This window comes from Sphaerodactylus townsendi, unplaced genomic scaffold (assembly GCF_021028975.2).
Source record: "Sphaerodactylus townsendi isolate TG3544 unplaced genomic scaffold, MPM_Stown_v2.3 scaffold_719, whole genome shotgun sequence".
Lineage (NCBI taxonomy): Eukaryota > Metazoa > Chordata > Lepidosauria > Squamata > Sphaerodactylidae > Sphaerodactylus > Sphaerodactylus townsendi.
The window spans coordinates 3,103-12,463 of NW_025950934.1; the positions used below are offsets into that span (position 1 = coordinate 3,103).

The 9,361-nt window shown below is 51.8% G+C and overlaps 1 long non-coding RNA gene across 1 annotated transcript; it reads left to right on the top strand.

Moving 5' to 3' along the window:
* Positions 1 to 3,399: 3,399 nt before the first annotated feature.
* Positions 3,400 to 7,097, top strand: LOC125425537. The gene is made up of 3 exons (XR_007243380.1): positions 3,400 to 3,913; positions 4,223 to 4,273; positions 6,619 to 7,097. It is a non-coding gene; the product is annotated as an uncharacterized LOC125425537 (long non-coding RNA).
* Positions 7,098 to 9,361: the final 2,264 nt, after the last annotated feature.

The window sequence follows — 9,361 nt, forward strand, 5'->3', positions numbered from 1 at the left end:
GGTGTTTTGTGAGAGATGATGCTGACATTTGTTTGGTAAATGTTTTGCTAGGGGTGATTTGTGAGAGATTTACATGCTTAATACCCACTTGCACTGACTTGGAGTTGTTTCTCAGGCTAACAACCTACCTCATAGGGTTGTTGTGATTAGGAAATTAGGAAAAGAGTTGGTGGGGAGAGAGCCATGTATGTTTTGCTGGGAGTGGGAGGTGTTTTTGTGAGCTGGTACAAAAAAATCATTGTTTGGTCATGGTGGGGAAGGGTGGCCGCCCATGCGCCGGGCGGGGGGGGGGGGCGCCAAACTCAGGTTTTGTCCCTGGGCACCAGTTTGCCTAGGTACGCCCCTGTGGGTATTAAACCTCTTGAGGCCACCTCACCCGCCACCAGCAGGCACCCCCAGCATTTTACCTCCAAATACATAGTTTCAATATATTTTGATGTTGAATATGACATTTGTCATGTTTTTGGTTGAAAACATTGGCTCTAACTCGATAAAGGCAGGTTTACTTAAGAAGGGGACGTGGCTCAGTGATAAGAGTATCAGCTTTGCATGCAGAAGATTCCAGGTTCAGTCCTTGGCATTAAAGGGAACAGGCAGTGAGTGAGTTACTGGGGCTCCCAAGCAGTTCACACATACCTATTTTTGACTAAAAAAGAGCAGCGATGGCGTAGGAGGTTAAGAGCTCGTGTATCTAATCTGGAGGAACCGGGTTTGATTCCCAGCTCTGCCGCCTGAGCTGTGGAGGCTTATCTGGGGAATTCAGATTAGCCTGGGCACTCCCACACACGCCAGCTGGGTGACCTTGGGCTAGTCACAGCTTCTCGGAGCTCTCTCAGCCCCACCCACCTCACAGGGTGTTTGTTGTGAGGTGGGAAGGGCAAGGGCTTTGTAAGCCCCTTTGAGTCTCCTGCAGGAGAGAAAGGGGGGATATAAATCCAAATTCTTCTTCTTCTAAAACTGCACAGCTTAGAGAGTGGCAGGAAGGTGAGGAGGTACAACCCATGAAGAAAAGAGACTGCGCATTTCTGGTGATATAGTTGCTCACTTTTACCAGTTCCCCTGGCTGTTTCTGCACGGGCAAAATATGACGTCGTGGCAACGGAAAAAGAAGCGTCATAGCGAGAGCGTTCGCACACGCAGCGACGGAGCTGCGCAGTCGCGCCGTCGCGAAAACGCTAAACCGGCGCGAAGACGCCGTATTCAAAAAACGCTTGGAACCGTTCTTTTTCCCCTCGTGACGCATCGACGCCGCACTCGTGCGAACCGCCGGCACGGAGCCGTCCTCATGAATGGCGACTGCCAGACAGCCAAGCTGGGTCCCCTCCCCCCACACACGCACACGTTCGTCCCTGGCGATGTCCCTGCATGGTCAGGCACCTGTCCCAGATCCATGTCGCCTGTGCAGATGGTGGCTGCCCATACACACTCTGGCCGCACGGGTAACATGAACTGGGACGGACAGTAGCTGGGAGGGGAGGCACTGATGGATGGGGGACGGGCAGGACATCAGGGCTGTCACATTGGCCATCGCGCTGCTGCGCGGGCATGACGTCGGGACTGCGCGGCTTCGCGAGTGCGCAGGCGCAACGTGGCGAGACGCCGCTTCCGCAGCGCTTCCGTGCGAACCGTCACATGTCTGCGGGGGTCTGCGATTTAGTAGTAGTTGCAATAATGTGTGTGTATGGGAGTGAGGTGAAGATAGAAAATTGCGTTGAAACAAAGTGGGACTGCCGAGACTGAGTCAAGACGGTATAATTGGGGGGGGGGGAAGGGGATACAATTATGTGGGTAGCAATGGGAAAGGGGGAGGCAGGTTCTGGCGGAGAAGCCCAAGGAAAGGGAGGGGGAGCGCAAAGGTGATTGTGCAAAGGGCATATTGAGGAGTGTGCCTTGCTACAATCAGAACGTAACAGCCATTCTTCTGCGATCCTAAATGGCTTTACTCGGAAGTAAGCACCGCAGATTCCCATTCCTTGAGCCCCAGCAAAGCGTGCACAGCGCTGCAGGAATAGCCTCTGCCGCCCAGCACTCCACGCTGGAAGGAGGCTTCCTTCCATTCACAAAAAGAAGAAAAAAGAGCCCTTCTACTGTTTTTTGAATGGAAGGAAAGGAAATCCACCGGCAAAATCTCCTCTTTCCCCGCAGCTGGTGCAGGGGACTTGGGAAATGCAAAGGCCCCGTGCACCAGCTGAGGGGAAAGAGGCAGATTTGCGGTTGGATTTAATTTGTACAAGCCTCATGAGGCAGCTGGGGGGGGGGGAGGATTGGCAATCCCCCCCCCCAGCTGCCCCACGAGGCTTGGAAAAGTTTTAAAACTCCGCACAAAACGACCTCTTTCCTCTCAGCCGGTGCATGGTGTCAGGCTCTCGAACGTGGAAATGACAGAGACCGTAGAAAGACCCAAAGCAGTTTATTTCTACAACGCGTGACAGGGGTAGGGAACCTGCGGCTCTCCAGATGTTCAGGAACTACAATTCCCATCAGCCCCTACCAGCATGGCCAATTGGCCATGCTGACAGAGGCTGATGGGAATTGTAGTTCCTGAACATCTGGAGAGCTGCAGAGAAAGCTGAATCTAAGCTCTGTGCTCTCCGCTTAGATCCCGCGATTCTATCCTTCAATCCCCCCCCCCATTCGATTCCCACCAAATGGGTTTCAGAGAGAGAGCCTGACATTTGCACCGCAGAGCTTCAAGAGACCTGGGAGCGTTCGCACCTTCCCGCAGGAGGGCTGGCGCCAGGGAATTGCCAGGGACGGGTTTAGAGGGAAACCGGGAAGCCTTGACAGGAAACATTTGCAATCCCCACACAGCAAGCCATCTGAGCACTGACAGGCATGGACCTGACACGTGGGGGACTTTGCATTTCCCAAGCCCCGTGCACCAGCTGTGGGGAAAGAGGTTCTTGGGGCTGGGGAAATGCATGGGGGGGGGGCGCACCAGATAGGGGCCGGCCTGGCACGAATGGAGGGGAGTGGGCAGCGCCTCTCTTCTGCAGGGAAGGGACTCCCCTCGAAGGGGAGGGAAACAGGCTGCTCTTCAACCTTACACCCCACCCGGAAGGGCCCGTCGGCCAACGCTGGGAGACGGAGACCCCAGAGAAGATGCCCCCCCCACCTGGGTCTGCAGGGGCCGGCTGGGCTTCCCTCCCCTCCTGTGCTGCTGGCCAGGCAGGCAGCCGGGGAGGAGAGAGGAGAAGGCAAGGCACGCTGGGCTGGAGGGAGGCGGAGCTCCCCGTCCTCCTGCTCTGGGGGCTTGCTGGGACCGGGAGGCGGGGCACACTCAACGCACAGTGGGGCTGGGCCAGTGGGCCACCCTACAGAGTGGGCGGGGCTGAGGCAGCCTGAGCCGGCTGCTCTGCAAAGCTTGCTTGAACTGATGCAGTCTATGGGGGGACATTTTGGCGCCCCCCCCCACGTGACTGCAATGGGCTGTCCAGTGCCTTGACCGCTCTATCTCTCTGGCTCTCTGGTCAAGTTCCCCTCGGAAGCCTGAGCTGAAGAGGCAACACAAAGTCCTTCACTTCCACCCAAGCAGACCCGTGCATTTTTAAAAAGTTGCTGTTTATTCGAAGATCCAAACAGGCTCCCAACTTTGTTCCGTCCTCCTCCATCAGCCCCCACGCTCTGGCCCATGCTGGGCATGCTGGCCCAGAGATCCACGTAGGAAGAACAGGGTCACCATGTGATAAAAGGATGAACACGTGGGGCGTTGAACACAAGACGCTGCCTGGTACTGCATCAGGCCTTGTTGCCCATCCAAGCATTGTCCACTCAGACTGGGAGTGGCTCTCCAGGATTTCGGGTATTTTACGTCATTTACTGCCCGATCCTTTTAACTGGAGATGCCGGAGATTGAACCGGGGCCAAGCTGACGCTTCACAGCCCCTCTCCTCATTTGGCTTCTGCTGAGCTTGTAAGAGGCGCTTCTTCTTCTTCTTCTGAGTTTTGACCTCCAGATGCAAAAGCAAGTGGTTGTCAGACTTTCCTTCCACGCTTGGATTCCCTTCTAACAGCTTTCCAGGGCTCTTATTTAGGGTGGCCAGATTCCCCCTGGCAACTAGCAGGGGGTGGGCGATACGGTTACCAGACCCAGAGATCCGGGGATGGATCCCGGGGAGGGCAGGAATCTCAATGGGGCACATCATAACCACTTTTTTTAGTGACAACCTTGAGCTTAAATTTTTATTTTAAATGGCTCACGTCTTTTCTCTTATGCTTGCAGGGACAAGGCTAAAGCCAACAAGCCAACAAAATTCCCTCCCATCTAAGTGACGTAGGTATAGATTTTTTTATGGAGTGGGTTTGGGAGTGGGGCCACACACACCCCTCCCCTTGGGGCATGGCCACGTCTCCCCAAGCCCTGCCCCCGGCCTAAGTCCTTATAAAAGCAGCACTCCGAGGCCAGGGATGGCAGACTCCCCTGCCCTGCCCTGCCCTGCCCCACCATCCCACCCCACCCCCCACTGGCTGGCATAGGCGTAATGCCCATTGGGCAAGGTGGGCAGCTGCCCAGGGCATCACCTTGTGGGGGGCATCAAAATGCAGAGTTCGTTTTTGGGTATTTTAGTGGTTTTCCATTTGTGGCCTGCAGGGGGCGCAGTTTTTAGGCTAGCAGCACCGAATTTTCAGCGTATCATCAGGAGACTGTCCTTATGATACCCCCCAGGTTTGGTGAGGTTTGGTTCAGGGAGTCCAAAGTTATGGACTCTCAAAGGGGGTGCCCCATCCCCCATTGTTTCCAATGGGAGCTAATAGGAGATGGGGGCTACAGTTTTGAGGGTCCATAACTTTGACCCCCCTGAACCAAACTGCACCAAACCTGGGGGGTATCATTAGGGCAGTCTCCTGATGAGACACTGAAAGTTTTGAGACTGTGCCTTCAGAAATGTGCCCCCCAGCCTGCAACCCCCATTGACAGCAATGCAGAAAACTCAATACAGAACAAAGATTCTTGGGTAAATTTCTGGGATGTTCCTGCAGGGGGTGCATTTTTGGATGCATCAGCACCAAAATTTCAGGGTATCATCTGGAGACTGTCGTGATGGCACCCCCCCCCCCAAGTTTGATGCAGTTTGGTTCAGGGGGGCCAAAGTTATTGGACCCTCAAAAGGGTAGCCCCCATCTCCTTAGCAAAGAATGGGAGATGGGGCACCCCCTTTGAGGGTCCATAACTTTGGACCCCATAAACCAGTGGTGGTGAACCTTTGGCACTCCAGATGTTATGGACTACAATTCCCATCAGCCCTTTCCAATGGGAGCTAATAGGAGATGGGGGCTACAGTGTTGAGGGTCCATAACCTTGACCCCCCCTGAACCAAACTACACCAAACTTGGGGGGTCCCATCAGGACAGTTTCCAGATGATACCCTGAAATTTTGGTGCCGATACATCCAAAGGTGCGCCCCCTGCAGGAACATCCCAGAAATTTGCCCAAGAATCTTTGTTCTGCATTGAGTTTTCTGTATTGCTGTCAATGCAGGCTGTGGGGGTGGGGGGGGGGGACATTTCTGAAGGCACAGTCTCAGGGTCTCATCAGGAGACTGCCCTGATGATACCCCCCAGGTTTGGTGCAGTTTGGTTCAGGGGGGCCAAAGTTATGGACCCTCAAAACTGTAGCCCCCATCTCCTATTAGCTCCCATTGGAAACAATGGGGGATGGGCACCCCCTTTGGGAGTCCATAACTTTGGACTCCTTGAACCAAACCCCACAAAACTTGGCGAGTAGCATAAGGACAGTCTCCTGATGATACACTAAAATTTTGGTGCTGATATGTCTAAAAATGCACCCCTTGCAGGCACCAATGTCCTGGTGCAAAAAAAAATTGGTTGTGGGGGAGTGGCTGCCCATTGGGGGGGGGGCATCCAACTCAGGTTTTGCCCAGGGCTACAGTTTGCCTCGTTACGCCCCTGCTGGCTGGTCTCCCGGCCGGCAGCCATCAGTCCCTTCTGCCCTCCCCTCTGGGCAGATGCATAGCTACGGAAAATGGAGCCCGGTGCAAAATCTGAGCTTTGCGCGACCCCCCCCCCCCGCCCTATGGGCGGCCGCTGTGATATTGGAATCCACCCCCAAACAGCATCACTTTCAATGGTGTTTAAATTAGGGAGCCCAGATTCTCCTTTTAAATTCCCCTTAAAGGGAGAATCTGGGGTCCCCAATTGAAACAATATTATTCCCCACACTGAAACAGCATCACTTTCAATGTTTGAACCGGGGACCTCAGATTTTCCCTTTAAATCCATGTCGAAGGGGGTGGGTTTAAAAGGAGAATCTGGGGAAATCTGGGGGGAGCCTGCTGTCAGGGGTGCAATTGTGAAGCTAGCATCACCAAAATTGCAGGGTGTCTTTAGGAGACTCTCCTGATGATACCACCCAGGTTTGGTGAAGTTTCATTGAGTGGGTCCAAAGTTATGGACCCCCAAAGGTGTACTCCCCATCTCCTATTAGCTCCTATTGGAAACAGTGGAGGATGGGGCACCTGATGAGAAAGGGGATCTAATCAATGAAAAAAGTAGGCAGGCTTTTGAAGCTTTGGCTAACAGTGAGCTTCAGAGAGCCATTGGGTTGTTTACAGAAGCCATTGGGTTGAATCCACATCTTCCCAATTTATTCCTTAACAGAGCCAATGTCTTTGTGCAGCTGGAAGACCTGCAGGCTGCCATAGAAGACTCTGACGCAGGCACTCGATTTAATCCCAATGCATCACAGCCATTCAAACTGCGAGGAAAAGAACTCCTTGCACCTGTGGAGAAACTGCCAAGAGCCACTGCCCTGTTTACTGAAGCAATCAAATTAAACCCCCATGTTCCTGACTTGCATACTAGCACAGCCAGGACTTTCCTGCAGCTGCATCTAGCCAATGCTGCCATAAGAGACTGCAACCGAGCTATATCCCTAAACCCTCACTCAGCATTATCATATCAGTGCCGTGGGGCAGCGTGCCGTCATGTCCGACACTGGCAAGAGGCCGCTGAAGATCTGGCTTTGGCCTGTCAATTCGATTAGGACGGAAGCACCTCTGCAATGCTAGAGGAGGTCCCAGCCGAGGCCCGCAAAATGGCTCTGCCGGCAGGGCATGACTAGGATGTCACATCTGAAGTACGAGGACCGAGAGATCAGGAAGGAGATCTACAAAAATGTGTAGAGAAATCTGAGAGTGAGGAAGTTGATCTGGACGTTGACACTCTAGAGGTGGCAGAACCAGACGACGATGCCTCGTAAGAGATGTGGGACGAAAGGTTGCAGCTGACAGAAGACATGTGGAAACAGGCCAGTGAATGGAAGAGGGAGGGCTGTGATGCAGTCAATAAGGAGCAATAAAGCTCTTCACCAAGGTCATTAAACTCAACCCACACCTTACCACCTTATACGCAAACGGTGCCAGCGTCGATCTGAAGCTCGGTAATCCCTCTTCTGCCATCAGAGTCTGTGATAAAACCATACAGCTGAACCCTGATTTGGCACAACCTTACAAGTGGGGAGGAAAAGCATGGCTGCTACTTAGTTACTCTAGAGGTGGCAGAACTAGTCGATGATGCCTCGTAAGAGACGTGGGACGAAAGGTTGCAGCTGACAGAAGACATGTGGAAACAGGCCAGTGAATGGAAGAGGGAGGGCTGTGATGCAGTCAATAAGGGAGACCTTATAAGATCAACAAAGCTCTTCACCAAGGTCATTAAACTCAACCCACACCTTACCACCTTATACGCAAATTGGGCCAGCGTCGATCTGAAACTCGGTAATCCCTCTTCTGCCATCAGAGTCTGTGATCAAGCCATACAGCTGAGCCCTGATTTGGCACAACCTTACAAGTGGGGAGGAAAAGCATGGCTGCTACTTACTTACTCTAGAGGAGGCAGAACCAGTCGATGATGCCTCATAAGAGATGTGGCACGAAAGGTTGCAGGTGACAGAAGAAATGTGGAAACAGGCCAGTGAATGGAAGAGGGAGGGCTGTGATGCAGTCAATAACGGAGACCTTATAGGAGCAACAAAGCTCTTCACCAAGGTCATTAAACTCAACCCACACCTTACCACCTTATACGCAAACTGGGCCAGCATTTATCTGAAGCTCGGTAATCCCTCTTCTGCCATCAGAGTCTGTGATCAAGCCATACAGCTGAACCCTGATTTGGCACAACCTTACAAGTGGGGAGGAAAAGCATGGCTGCTACTTACTTACTCTAGAGGTGGCAGAACCAGACGATGATGCCTCGTAAGAGATGTGGGACGAAAGGTTGCAGGAGACATAAGAAATGTGGAAACAGGCCAGTGAATGGAAGAGGGAGGGCTGTGATGCAGTCAATAAGGGACACCTTATAGGAGCAACAAAGCTCTTCACCCAGGTCATTAAACTCAACCCACACCTTACCACCTTATACGCAAACCGTCCCAGCATTTATCTGAAGCTCGGTAATCCCTCTTCTGCCATCAGAGTCTGTGATCAAGCCATACAGCTGAACCCTGATTTGGCACAACCTTACAAGTGGGGAGGAAAAGCATGGCTGCTACTTAGTTACTGGCAGAAGGCTGAACAGGATCTTGCCATGGCTTTTCAGATGGATTATGATGAAGAATCCGATGCTATGTTAAAGGAGGTACAACCGAAGGCTCTGAAAATTTCCAGATACTGCAGAAAGCATGAGCAGAAATGGAAGGAAAGAAAGTGTAACGCGGGACTGGATAAAATTCAGAAAGTTCGTGGAAAACACGAAGGAATTCAAACGAGCCAAGCAGAGCCAGAAAACGATCACAGCAGAACTACAGAATGCCATTGGAGCATTTTGGGGCAAAGTGTAAAAGAACAACAAAATATCAGAAAGGCAGCACTAAGGAAACAGGAGGACACAGGTCAAAAGGAGTTGGAGGACCGTCTGCAGGAAGACGTGAGGCAGCAATGGATATCTCGCAAAGAGACTGCAGAACAAGAAAATGTTCAGCAAAACTTATGGGAAGAACGAGGACATTCTCAGCCCAAAGAACCCAAAGAGTCAGCTTTAAAAGAGTTTTCAATGATTCATAGTAGATTTCTAGAAGAACAGGAAAGAGCTGAAAAAAGAGAGCAATGCAAAACAGAACGGAAGCTGAGGCCCCCCCCCGAGAGAAGGGAATAAACATGCTGTGGATATCCAATCCAATCCAAAAACCTTTATTAGGCATAAACCAGAAGTACCATACATTCCAAGTATAAAAACAGGATCATTGTTCTATATCATGTAGAACATGGATTAAAAATGTAGCAACTGCTTCAGAAATTTCTACATGAGGGCTGTTCAATAGCTTAGACATTTTTTGTTTGTCTGAGAGAAACATAAATTCCAAAGGTAGTAAAGCTCCCAGATCGGTTCTAATATCATTATACCT